The sequence below is a fragment of the Orycteropus afer genome, unplaced genomic scaffold (assembly GCF_000298275.1).
Source record: "Orycteropus afer afer isolate SDZICR_OR568_19922 unplaced genomic scaffold, OryAfe1.0 scaffold00521, whole genome shotgun sequence".
Taxonomy (NCBI): domain Eukaryota; kingdom Metazoa; phylum Chordata; class Mammalia; order Tubulidentata; family Orycteropodidae; genus Orycteropus; species Orycteropus afer.
The window spans coordinates 682023-695354 of NW_006922108.1; positions in this window are offsets into that span (position 1 = coordinate 682023).

The following is a 13332-nucleotide window of genomic DNA, read 5'->3' on the forward strand; positions in this document are numbered from 1 at the left end:
ACTGCCTCGGAAACCCAAGGAGGGGTCGCTATGAGTCGGGGCCGACTCGACGGCACATAACAACAACAACAACAAAATATTAAGAAGCAAAGATGTTGGAGTGCCAGTAAGATGGAGGATTTAGGCAGACAAACTACACAGACTCTCTTCAACAAAGAAAAGAGGAACCATTTAACACAGATACAGAGGAAAATCCTGGGGTCCTGAGCTTTGGAAAGAAGGATACAAGAGTGGACTAAACTCTAATGAGTAGAACCTGCAGGCAAACACTGAAAAAGGAGACATATGGAGCTGTGGACTGTCAGTGATCCTGACGGCAAGTACAGGTGGGATATTGCCAAGTGGTATTAGCACGTAAGTATTAACAAAAGCAGCCCTGCTAGCCAGGGACTGCATGCAGGACTGCACTGATGATTGGTGAATAAAAGGGGAAGCAGAGAAGAGGGATATGGGCTGAGCTGTGGACTTTTGGATGTCTGGAGGGTGCAGCCATTTTAAATGTTAACAAGCAGTACAACTATTTTGGATATTTAAAGCGACAGCATTCTCAGATTCCAGGTACCTAAGAATAGGTTCCACTTGTCAGCCTAGGACATACCAGACACTAAGGACTGGAAAGGTCTGATAGTCACCTTATTACTCTTATACCCCACACCCTCTTGGTGAACAGAGGTGTGGCCATCTCTCACTCCCACCCACCTTCTGGGGCACCAGGATTTCCATGCCACTCTGTGTGCTCTGACAGAGCCTGGATGCCCTGCTCTGCCCCACCCACCCCACTCAGATATATATATATATATATATTTAGTTTATTTGGTTTTGTCTGTTTTAAAATTATTATTATATACATTTTTTTTTCATCCTTTTTATTATTATTCTTTCTTCTTCCCTCCCCAGGTTAGAGTTTTAAGTGTTTTCTCTCTTCCCTTTTCCTGGTTGCCATTTCTTCCTTTCTTGTGTCTCTCCCTATTCCTTGATCTTCTTTTTGTATTTTTTCCAATTTTTTCTTGATTATTCTCCTACTCTAACTCTTTTCTCAGATAGTGTGGGTTATTTTTTTTTTTTTTCTCTTTTCCCTTTTTCTATTCATATTTCTTTTAGCTTGTTAAAGCCTTTCTTTAAATATTTTCTATCATCTATTGCTTTTAATCTTTTTATTTTTTATTTGTATATTTTTATGAATAGGTAATTGTTCCTATGTCTTTATAGAGTGTGTATTTTTTGTCCTCTTGCTTTTACTTTTTTGATGGTTTTTCAATTGCTGTTTTTGTCTGTTTGAGTGCGAGACAACAACCATGCCCATACAACCCAACCACACCCACACTTCCTGCAGCTTCACTTACTGAGTGAATGTCACCACTTTCTTCTGCACCAATTGGCCAATGATACACAACCACCAATAAGGGCCTGGCTCACACTTAACTGCTCTTCACAAACAGTTAACAGAGATCGATGCAGCCACTCCCATTCTCTCTCACACCCACCAGGAGACAGGTGGTGAGTGCATAAGTGCTGCCAACTAGCAAATAGAGGAGCACAGTACCATGCTTACTCAGATACATCTAAAAAAAAGAAAATCTTGGATGAGTAACTCCAACAAAAAATCACCAATTAAATATTGACTCAGAGACAACAGATAATCACAGTCCACAAAAAGAAGCAAGATAAAATGGTAGAAACAGGGAGGAGGATACAGACCTAGAATGCAGTCCTGAGGAATAAGCAGCTGTTCTGGTTACCTAGTGCCACTCTGATAAGAAATATACCATAAATGGGATGGCCTTAACAATTTGGAGTCTTTAAGTTCAAGTTCAAGGTGCTACGCTCTAGTAAAAAAGCCTCTTGTATTAGACTGGGTTCTCTGGAGAAAAAAAACACACACACACATATATAAAGAAAGAGAGAAATTTATCTTAGGAAAATGGCTCACAGACATATAGAAACCGGCAAGTCCAAAGTCCCTGTAGGAAACATCAGGCTGGAGACTTTCCCTGCAGGGACTGAGAAGCTCAAGGTTAGCAGGCAGTACACCAACTGTTGACTCCAACAAATGATGAATCCAAGATCTCCAGGCCAAACGGTGGGCTGCTCACTCACAGACAGTTGTAGGCAGCACAAAAGAATCCTGATCCACAGAAGAATGTCTCTTTTCCCACGATATCCTGAAAGCAGGCCACACCCCTAGGGAAACTCCCCTTGAAAAGATTAACCACTCAGAACACAGTCATCCGATCTCATCATGAGAACAACCACACAGAACTAGGATCCAACCAAGTTGACACACAGCTCCAACTATCACACCCCTCAACTTTGGGGTCCAGCTCTGCCTCCTGCTCCTGTCCCATTGGAGCTAGAGGCCTTTCTTCACTCAGACAGCTGCTGAATGCTGAGGCTGAGAAGTCCCAAGTTTGACAAGTAAAAAGGAACAGTCCTGATATTACCAAACCACATGGCAGGCCATTAACTTAAGTCCATTGTAAGTCCCAAAGTTGGCAGGGCATAGCAAGCTGCTGAGCAACAACATGGCTACATGCAGGGTCCAAGCATACCATAGGCTAGAGACCATTCCCAAGGTTTCTCCTTAAATACAGGAAGCAGAGCACATCCCAAAGGAAGCTACTCTGCTGCTTGTGGTACATCCCACCATGGAGTTGATTGCCAGTCTTATTATGAGGAATAACTACCACCAGCCGCCCAGCTACTCAACCAGACCCAGCCAAGTTGACACACAAACATAACCACCACAACAGCATTGGAACATCCTGATAAGGAATTCAATAGAATTATACTCAGGTGTCATCAATGGATTGAGAGATAGATCAAGGAAAACACTGCCAAAATTAAGGAAAACAGACACAAAGCACTAGAAAAATTTCAAAAGAAAATACAAGAACAAAATGACAGAGTGAATGAAAAATTAGAAATGAAACAAAATCTACAGATAGAATTCCAGGAGATTAATACCAAACTTTCAGAAATTGATAACACATTGAAAGGGCAAAGGAGTAGAATTGGTACAATGGAAGACAGAAATAATGAGATGGAAGACAAATACTTGAATACTTCTTTGGAAGGGGATGAATCAGAATAAAAGATCACAAAAAAATGAAGAAAGTCTAAGATTCATGTGGGATACCGTTAAAAGTATTAATATACATAATCCAGAATTCCAGAACAGGAAGAGAAAAATAAAGCCACTGAGAAAATTGTCAATGATTTGTTGAAAGAGAACTTCCCTGGTATGATGAAAGATGAGAAAATATCAATTCCAGAAGTCCAATGAACCACAAAAGGATAGACCCCAAAAGAAAATCGCAAAGTCATATCATCAAACTCACCAAAACCAAAGACAAAGAAGAATCCTGAAACAGCATGGGAAAAATGAAAAAGTTACCTACAAAGGGCAACCAATAAGACTTAAGCTCTAATTTCTCAGCAGAAACCATGCACTCGAGAAGGCAATGGGATGGTATACACAAAACCCTGAAAAAGAAAAATTTCCAACAAAGAATTATACTCAGCAAAATTTTCCCTCAAATATGATGGTGAAAATAGGACCTTTCCAGATAAGCAGAAATTAAGGGATTTTGTTAAAACCAGGCCAACCTTTCGTTAGATACTAAAGGGAGTCCTTTGAATAGAAAACCAATAACAGCAAACAACAACTGACCGTTAAGACATATGATGACATAACCCAGTAACCAACACAGCTATGGACATATCCAAAGTAAATAAGCTTACAATATTGTAAACAGGGAACCAGAGAATCACTTAGCAAATGAGGACTACAACTGACCAAAAAGAGGTAAAAAACAGTGCAGTTACAGAACTTCTAAATGATGAGGAAGTCAAGAGAGCTGCAAGATAGAATGGACTGTTCTAAACTTGGGGAGAAAATTATAAAGCACAGAGCAACCTCAAAGAAAACGATAAACCTCCACATCACAATAAAAAAAGGACAAGCATGAATATTTAGCAAATACTAAAGTAGCAGCAATTAAGGAAATGATATCATGCTTCATAAACAAAATGAGCTCAGCACAGAAAACTACATGTAACAAAGGAATCAGTAACAAAATTTCAAAATATAATTTAAAAATTCCTTGAATCAAACAAGAATGAAAGCACAACATACCAAAATCTTTGGGACACAGCAAAAGCAGTCACCAGAGGCCAATTCATAGCAACAAAGGCACACATCAAAATCAACACCTTAAACCAACATCTCCAACAATTATAAAAAAGAACAAGAAAATCTTACAGTCACCAACGGAAAGGAAATAATATTCAAGCATAAATCAATGACACAGAAAACAGAAAGACAATAGAAAAAATCAACAAGACTAGAAGTTCTTTTTTGGAAATGATTAATAAAATTGAAAAACCACTGGCAAATTAACAAAGGAAAATAACACAAATAAGGAATGAAATGGGCGACATCACAACAGAACCAAAAAAGGAAAAAGAGAAAAGGATACAATGAAGAACCGACAAATTTGAAAATCTAGAAGAAATGGATAGATTTCTAGAAATACACTACTTACCTAAACTAACACAGACTGAGGTGGAAAAGTTGAACAGACCCACAACAAAAGAAGAAATTGAACAGCTCATAAAAAATTACCAACAAAAATAAAGTCCTGGCTCAGTTGGTTTCACTGGAGAATTCGATGAAACATTCAGAGAAGTAGAAGTACTGAAACCAATCTTACTCAAGCTATTCCAGAACATAGAAAAGGATGCAATCCTCCTTAATTCATTTTATGAAGCAAGCATAACCTTGATCCCAAAACCAGGCAAAGACATCACTCAAAAGGAAAACCACAGACCTATATCCCTCATGAAGATAGAAACAAAAATCTTCAATAAAATCCTAGTCAACAGACTCCAGTAAGATATCAAAAGAATAATACATTGTGACTAAGTGGGGTTCACATCAGGTATGAAAGAATGGCTCAACATTAGAAAAACAATCATTGTTATCCATCACATAAATAAAACAAAGGAAAAAACCACATGATCCTATCAATCAATCTAGAAAGGCCTTTAATAAAATAAAATCTAACCATTCTTGATAAAAACGCTCAGCAAAATAGGAATAGAAAGCACATTCCCCGACATAATAAAGGACATATATGCAAAACCAACAGACAATATTCTTTGCAATGGAGAGAGACTGAAAGCATTCCCCTTGCAAACAGGAACCAGAAAAGGATTCCCTCTATCACCAAGTATCTTCAATATTGGTTTGGAAGTTCTAGCCAGGGCAATAAGACAAGAAAGTGAAATCAAGGGATACAAATTGGTAAGAAAAGTATTTGCTGATGGTATGATCCAATACATTAAAAAAAAACAAGAGACTCACCAAAAAAAAAAAAACCTACTGGAACTGAGATATTTAGCATAGTGGGAGAATACAAAATCAACATACAAAAATCACTTGGATTCCTCTACACCAGCAAAGAGATTGCTGAAAAAGAAATAAGGAAACCAATACCATTTACAATAGCTACCAAAAAATAAAATAAAATACTTGGGAATAAAACTTACTAGGGACACAAAAGACCTGTACAAAAAATAAAAAACCGTACAAACACTACTTCAAGGAAGCATAAGAGATCTACATAAATGGAAAAACATATCATGCTTACGGATAGGAAGACTGCACATTGTGAAAATGTCAATTCTACCCAAAGTAATCTAGACATTCAATTCAATCTCAATGCAGATCCCATCCACATTCTTTAAGGATATGGCAAAACCAATCACTAACTTTTTATGGAAAGGAAAGAGACCTCGGATAACTAAAGTACTATTGAAAAAGAAGAACAAAGCAGGAGGTCCCACACTCGATCTCAAAACCTACTACATAGCCACAATAGTCAAAACTGCCTGGTATTTGTACAATGGCAGACACATAGACCAATGGAATAGAATTGAGAACCCAGAAATAGAAAGATCAACCTATGGTCAGCTGATCTTTGATAAAGGGCTGAAATCCATTAAATGGGTGAAGAGATTGTCTGTGTAACAAATGATACTGGCAAAACTGGATATCCATTTGCAGAAAAATGAAACAAGATCTGTACCTCACACCATATACAAAAACTAACTCCAGATGGATCAAAGACTTAAATGTGAAACCTAAAACTGTAAAGTTCCTCAAGGAAAAACTAGGGGAAAATTTAGAGGCCCTAATATATGGCATAAATAGACTATCAAGCATAACTCAAAATGCACAAACAGAACAAGATAAATTATGTGAATAAGACCTGCTAAAAATTCAATTTTGATGTGTTTCCAAAGACTTCACCAAGGGTCAAAATAGAGCCTACAGATTGGGAAAAATATTTGACAATGACATATCTGACAAAGGCCTTATCTCTAAAATTTATAGAAAACTGCAAACTATCAACAACAAAAAGACAAATAATCTAGTTGAAAAATGGGCAGAAGACATGAATAGACAGTTCACCAATGAGGATATTCAGGCGGCCAACAAACACATGAAAAAATGTTCACAATCATTAGCTGTTAGAGAGATGCAAAACAAAAGAATAATGAGAGACCATCTTACCCCAGCACTTGTAGCACAGTTCAGCAATACAGAAAATAACAAATTAGACTCTCATACACTGCTGGTGGGACTGACAAATGATACAACCAGTGTGGAAAGCAGTATGGTGATTTCTTAAAAAGTCGGAATTAGAAATACCATTTAACCCAGCAATGCCGTTACTAAGTATATATCCTAAAGAAGTGAAAGCCAGGACAAGAACAGATATATGCACACCCATATTCATCACAACATTATTTACAATAGGAAAAAAGATGCAAACAACCTCGGTGTGCATCAACAGAAGAATGGATAACCAAACTATGGTCCGTACACACAATTGAATACTATACATCCCTAAAGAAAAACATAGAATCTGCAAAACCCCACATAATGTGGATGACCTTGGAGAACATTATGTTGAGTGAAATAAGTCAATCACAGAAGGATAAATACTGTGTTAGTCCATTATTGTAAAAAGTCAAGGAATGGTTTATGTATGGAAGGAAATTATCTTTGTTTGTAGCAGAGGTGAGAGAGAAGGGAAGGGAACACTGCTTGATAGCTACAGACAAGTATTTTTGGGGGTGAAGGGAAGGGCAATATATCAAATGTGAGTGATCAACACAGTGGCTTTGAGGAAGAGAACAACATAGAGAGTGCATGGGAGATACAGACAACAAAGATGAACTCTTTTGCCCATACAGTACTTCCTTCTCAGTGATGGCAAACGTTGAAACATGGGTGGCTAGATGGGTGGACAGGCTGAATGATTAGCTATAATTATGCATGGAGGAATGTTCCCATGACCATATATAGGGTTTACAGACAATGTTTCTACAAGTGTATTTGTATGTTCTGTAAGAATTTCTAGGTGTATAGTAGAGTTGACAAGGGATAAGTTTGTAGTCACTTCTTAGTCACAGACATCTACCCAGAGGGAGCAAGTAGTTGAATCTGTGGACTTGGAACAGTGGTTGCGGGGTACATCAAGCTCAATTGGCATAATATACTACACAAAAACATTGTTCCACATCCTACCTTGGACAATAATGACCAGGATTTTAAAAGCTTGCAAGCAGCCATCTAGATGCAACGATGGGTCTCTCCTCATCCAGAGTAAAGAAGAATGAAGAAAACCAAAGATGCGTGGAAACCACTAGTCCAAGGGACTGGTACAACATGCAATCCTCAGCCTACATGACTATGAGACCAGAAGAACTAGATAGTGCCTGGCTACCACTGTCAACCACTTGGAGGGGGACCTATGTAGGAGATCCTGGATAGAATGGGAGAACAACGTGGAACAAAACTCAAAATATTAAAAAAAAAAAGAGAGAGACCAAGTTTCCTGGTCTGATAGAGCCTGGTGGAACCCCTTAGATTATGGCTCCTAGCTGCCCTTCAGGGCTGGAATTGACCCCACACCTGTGACTTCCAGCCAAACCAAAGACAGGTATGTAAGCTGAACATTTGCATTAGGTATATACAGTCCTTGTAGAGATCAATTATGGGAGAACAGAATGGCTGTGAATGCACAGGGAGACAACTCAGGGGCAGGAATGCATGGAAGGGAAAGACACAAGGAAGAGGTAAGCATGAGGAGGATGTGGTAAGAGAGCTGTTGCATTGTGGGAACTTGTAGTGAATGTCATGAGACAAAGAGTATGTGAACTGCTGTATGGAGAATGAGTTTGCTATGTAAACTTCCACCCAAATCACAATAAAAAAAAAAAAAAAAAGAAGAAGAAGAAGAAGCAAAGATAACGTTTTGAAGACTCAGGTGTGCCTGACTCAAGCCATCATATTTTTGATTACCTCATATGCATGTAAAAGCTTAATAATGAATAAGAAAAACCTAAGAGTTGATGCCTTTGAATTGTGGTGTTGGCAAAGAATTCTGAAAATACCACAGACTACCAGGAGAATGAACAAATCTGCCCTGGAAGAAGTGCAGCCACAACACCCTTTAGAAGTGAGAATGGCCAGACTTTACCTTGGCTACTTTGCTTATGTTGTCAGAAGGGACCATTTCCTGGAGAAGGATATCATGCTATGTAAACAATAAGGTCAGTGAAGAAGGGGAAGACCCTCAACAAGATGGATGGACACAGGGGCTGCAATGATGGGCTCAAGCTTGGCAGGGATTGTGGGGATTGTGGGAATCGACTTGGCAGTGTTTCATTCACCTGTATATAGCGTCAGTATGAGTTGGAGCTGACTCAATGGCACCTAAAAACAACAAAAACAGTGAAATTTCAGATAACATTTAAAAGTGATGCTATGTAATCGAAAAAACAGACCTGAGAGTGACTACTGAGCCCCCTATTTCCCAACTTGGCCACCTGGATTTTTAATTAAGATTTTCCAGAATTATTTTCTTCATCCAAAAATTGAAGAAAATATTACCTCTCTCATATTTGTGGTGAGGATAAAAAATAATGAGTCACATAGATTTTCCAGAAGAGTACTTTAGACACGGTAGACATTTCACAAATACCAAATCCCTTCCTTGAAATTTAGCTTTGACGCTATCAACTGATAAAGAAATATCAAGCTATTTACTGAAAGACAGAATAGCACAGTATTCAAGAGAAGTGAATATAGAGCCAGCTTGCCTGGGTTCAAAATCAGCTTAAATATTTGTTTGCTATTTGACCTTGGCAAGTTATTTAACTTTTCTAAGCCTTAATTTCTTGACTTGTAATACAGGGATAATAAATGTATTTACTTCATATAGTTGTTATGACTTCAATCAGTTTATTTATTTAGATATTTTTTAAGTACTTAATGCACGTTAATTCTACCACTCATTTGTCAGTTGGTCATAATGTTGTGGCTGACATGCTGTGGTGATGCTGGAAGCTATGCCACCCATATTTCACATACCAGTGGAGTCACCAATGCTGAGCAGGCTTTAATCAAAGCTTTCAAACTACAACAGACTAGAAAGAAAGGCCTGGTGATCTACTTCCAAAACTTAGCCAAGGAAAACTCTATGCGTCACAACAGAATATTGTTTCAGAAAGTTCTGGAAGATATGTCTTCTGTGTTGGAAATCACTCAAAACACACAAAGCCCAAAACAATGGGCGTGAGCATACTAATGATTGTGAAGCCAACATTTCATTCTGTTGTACGTGAGGTCACCATGAGTTGGAGCTAACTCAATGATAACTAACATCAAAATACATATTAGTCAGTAATTATCTGTTATTTTATTGTTATCATTGTCAACACAATCTCACAGTGTAAAAGGCTAGGGCTGGGGTGATCCAGATAAGTCAGACATACTTAACTAATTAATAATGTTAAAATACATTTTTCTAAATGGATAAATTGCTTAGTTAGAAAGTTTGCTTTAAAGTATTTCTGAATACATTGAAAATAAATCATTATTCAGCTAATACAATTTTAAAATCTATTAATTGTAAGAAATATGCTACCATCTTAATAGAATTAGTGATGACCAATATAAATGCATTAAAATATGATTTTAAAGTATTTTGTTTCTCAAACTTTTCATGAATTTAAACTTTGTATTAGTCCACATTTAAGTTAGTCTTACCTGACACTTTTCCCTAATACAAAAGACATTTTCAATGCCAAGTGAGGCACCAATTATTGAAGTTATATTGTGACCAAATACATAAATACATCCAAGAGGAGAGTATTTGCCAATGTGTTATCCACTCAGATTAAATGATTTTGGGTTTCAGTCCAATAAAATTTTTCTTGAAGCACAACTAAGTTGCCAATATTTTCTCATCTGATGAAAAATTAGTATATCAGCCAACTCTGATCTGGAAACTAAATTAGAAATGACCTTAGAAGAAAAAAATTCCTCCCTTGCACTTCCAGAGGGAAAAAAAATAAGATCTTAAAAATAAATTAAAGGCTGAAACCAAAGGTCCTTGTGTTCATCAAAACAAGTACTGTTAGCAGTATCCATTCATCTGAACATAAAATGTAATGTTAGCACTTTCAAACTGAAAGCCAATTTTACCCTTTATTTAAAAAAAAAAAAGAAAGAAAAATCATTGAAAGCAGAGATAGCATCAATTTATGAGGTTGCTTTCCAATAGAAGACAATTTCCCCCAACACCCACAATGTTGCTAAAATAATGTAGGATTTTTAACAAAACAAACAAACAAAAAAAACTTATCTGTTTGCTTTAAAATTTTTATTACCAATAAATGGAAAGAATAGTTCTGCTTTAGTTTGATCTACTTCTAAGTACTTTCCTTTTTGTTGGAAATACCAAAACCAAAGAAGAAGGAAGAAAAGAATGTACAGACAGACAAACCTCAGTAAAGCTAGAGAAAGAAGCATACCATCAAAGGCAATTGTCAAGCAGGTATAGTTAAGGAACAGCGAAGGCCATGGATGTATTGATCAAACGTGGAGTATTGGAGAAATCCACAAGTTGTAAGAGATCCGAATTTTGATTATCACTGATGCAAGATAAAATGAAGGTCTCTCATAGAATGCATCCCTGTTGTTTTTGAGTAGCTTAAGACTCTGCCTGAAATGAGAAGGAAAACAGAAAAATAGACTAACTTTCATGTTGTTGCTGTTTTTGTTACATACAGTCGAATTGGTGACTCTATGGACAACAGAATGAAATGCTGCCCAGTCATGCAACATCCTCACTATACTTGCTATACTTGAACCTATCATTGCAGCCACTGTGTTAATCCATTTTGTTGAGGATCTTCCCCCTTTTTCACTGACCATTCACTTTACCAGGCATGATATGCTATCCAGGGAGTGGTCCCTTCTGACAACATGATCAAAGTAGATGAGACAAAATCTGTCCATTCTTGCTTCCAAGGAGCATTCCAGCTGCAATTCTTCCAGGACTGATTTGTTTGTTCTTCTGGTTGTTGTTGTTGTTGTTATGTGCCATTGAGTAGGACCCCACTCATAGCGACCCCTCTTTGGGTTTCCGAGGCAGTATCACTACGGAAGTAGATTGCCCAACCTTCCTTCCGAGGAACGGCTGGTGGGTTTGAACTGCCAGCCTCCTGGTTAGCAGTCAAGTGCATCAGGCACTATGCTACCAGAGCTCCCGTTCTTCTGGTAGTCCAATGGTATTTTCAGTATTCTTTGCCAACACCATAATTCAAAGGCATCTACTCTTCTTCTGTCTTTGTTGTTCATTGTCTAGCTTTCACATGCATATGAGGCAATTGAAAATATCATGGCTTGGGTTAGGCACACTTTAGTCTTCAAAATAACATTTTTGCACACTTTATGTTGAGGTTTAATCCATATTGTAGACTGTAGCATTTATTCTTCATCAGTCTCCTTTGATGTGTCTTTTTTCTTGAATGAAATCCATGGGACATATTCCAAAACCCAAACCCAGTGCCATTGGGTGATAGCAACCCTATAGACAGAGTAGAAATTCTGCATAGGGTTTCCAAAGCTGTAAATCTTTATCGAAGCAGACTGCCTCATCTTCTGTGGAGTAGCTGTTGGCTTCAAATCTCTGAGCTTTTCCCTAGCAGCTGAATGCTTAAACCACTACACCAACAGAGCTCCTTTTGAAACCTATTACTGGCCAAAAATCTTGAGTACCCTATACCGATCACATGCTATACTTAGAATTCGATTTTCAGTGTAGGAAAAAAAAATTACGAGAGCAGATAATTGATAGCAATGTAAAATAGTTTCTGTCTAAACAAAACCAAAACAAATACACTGTCATCGAGTCAATTCAACTCATAGTGACCCCTCCTGGTATTTCCAAGGCAGTATCTCGACAGCAGTAATCTGCTCAATCTTCCTTGCGAGGAGTGGCTGATAGGTTTGAACAGCCAGCCTTCTGGTTAGTAGTCAGATGCCTTAGGCACTATGCCACCAGTGCTCCTAGAGACTTGCAAATTGTGTTTAGTAGAGGTTCAATCGACTACCTCAGTTTGGAGGCAGATAATTTGGCTTCCATTTGCATTTATTTATCCATTCCCTGATTTAAGTGATGAGTTAAATAACATCTTTGACACATGTTTTGTTTTTGCCTACATGAGTTTCTATCCCTTACTCTTTTGTTTTAATTTGCCTGAGATAAATTTAAAAAAAAACAACAACAAGAACTAGAAATCATATTATTTTCCACACCCATTGCTTTACAGATAGATAAATTGAGTTCCAAGTGGTGAAATGACTCTGGAAATTCACATAGGTTACTGGTAGAGCTGAGAGCACAACCAAGGTCTTCAAACTAAGTCCTTGCTGATTTTCTACCACACTCACAACAATGTGAATTAGCTTTGTACAGAGAGAATACAGTTTAGAGTAAAGAGGATGGGTTTATAATAATATCATTTCAGGCAAGTGTCCCCTCCTGTATTTAGGAGCCCAATATTTTGAAAGAGAAAGGAGCTGTCCTGTCCATCCTTTCATGTCTGAAGTAAATCTTCAAAGGTGATACCTAATTCACTTATATGTAAACTTAGCTCTGTGTGTATAGTAGAGAAAATGGCAAGAGCTAAGAATTAAGTGACAGCTCAGGAATCACAGGGAGCTAATAATTATGCTGGCTTCTCCTCCTGATTCCAAAGTGCAAACATGCTTTAAACAGATTGCCAGTTCCCCCAGGGAAGAGAGAAGGAAATGGCTGGATTAAAGTCAGAAAGCAGGGAGCCAAAAAAATCTAGTATTCATTACCATCCCCATCAATGAATATTTATCGAGCTCCCACAGAGAACCTAGTATCAAGGCTGAGGAATTCAGAGAAGTAAATACAATTTAGAGCAGTAAAAGTTCTCCCT